This window comes from Chrysochloris asiatica, unplaced genomic scaffold (genome assembly GCF_000296735.1).
Source record: "Chrysochloris asiatica unplaced genomic scaffold, ChrAsi1.0 scaffold04429, whole genome shotgun sequence".
Classification (NCBI taxonomy): domain Eukaryota; kingdom Metazoa; phylum Chordata; class Mammalia; order Afrosoricida; family Chrysochloridae; genus Chrysochloris; species Chrysochloris asiatica.
Window position 1 is genome coordinate 6582 of NW_006412947.1, and position 896 is coordinate 7477.

The window sequence follows — 896 nt, forward strand, 5'->3', positions numbered from 1 at the left end:
ATGACACCACGGTTCGGGGATAAAACATTTGTTGTTTAGGGATTTGGTAATGTGGGTCTGCACTCTATGAGATACTTACATCGCTTTGGTGCTAAATGTGTTGGTGTTGGAGAGTCTGACGGAAGCATATGGAATCCAGATGGTATTGATCCAAAGGAGTTGGAAGACTTCAAATTGCAACATGGTTCCATCCTGGGCTTCCCCAAAGCAAAGCCCTATGAAGGAAACATCTTGGAAGCAGACTGTAACATACTGATCCCAGAGGCCAGCGAGAAGCAGCTGACCAAATCCAATGCACCCAGAAACAAAGCCAAGATCATTGCTGAAGGTGCCAATGAACCAACAACTCCGGAAGCTGATAAGATTTTCTTGGAGAGGAACATTATGGTGATCCCTGATCTCTACTTGAACGCCGGAGGGGTGACAGTCTCTTACTTTGAGTGGCTGAAGAATTTCAACCATGTCAGCTACGGCCGTCTGACCTTCAAATACGAGAGGGACTCTAACTACCACCTGCTCATGTCTGTTCAAGAGAGTTTAGAAAGGAAATTTGGGAAGCACGGTGGAACGATTCCTGTTGTACCCACAGCAGAGTTCCAAGACAGGATATCGGGTGCATCTGAGAAAGACATCGTGCACTCTGGCTTAGCTTATACTATGGAGCGTTCCGCCCGGCAAATCATGCGCACAGCCATGAAGTATAATCTGGGCTTGGACCTGAGAACCACTGCCTATGTCAACGCCATTGAGAAAGTCTTCAAGGTGTACAATGAAGCTGGTGTGACCTTCACATAGATGCTCCACAGCTGGCGTCTTCACTCCCCTCTCCACCTGTAACTTCTGCAAACCCATCACAAGTTTGCATGTAACCACAGAAATCTTTCCCTAATGACTTA

The 896-nt window shown here is 46.9% G+C and overlaps 1 pseudogene; it reads left to right on the top strand.

Annotated features, from left to right (window-relative positions):
• LOC102819016 lies at positions 1 to 795 on the top strand (annotated as a pseudogene).
• Positions 796 to 896: the final 101 nt, after the last annotated feature.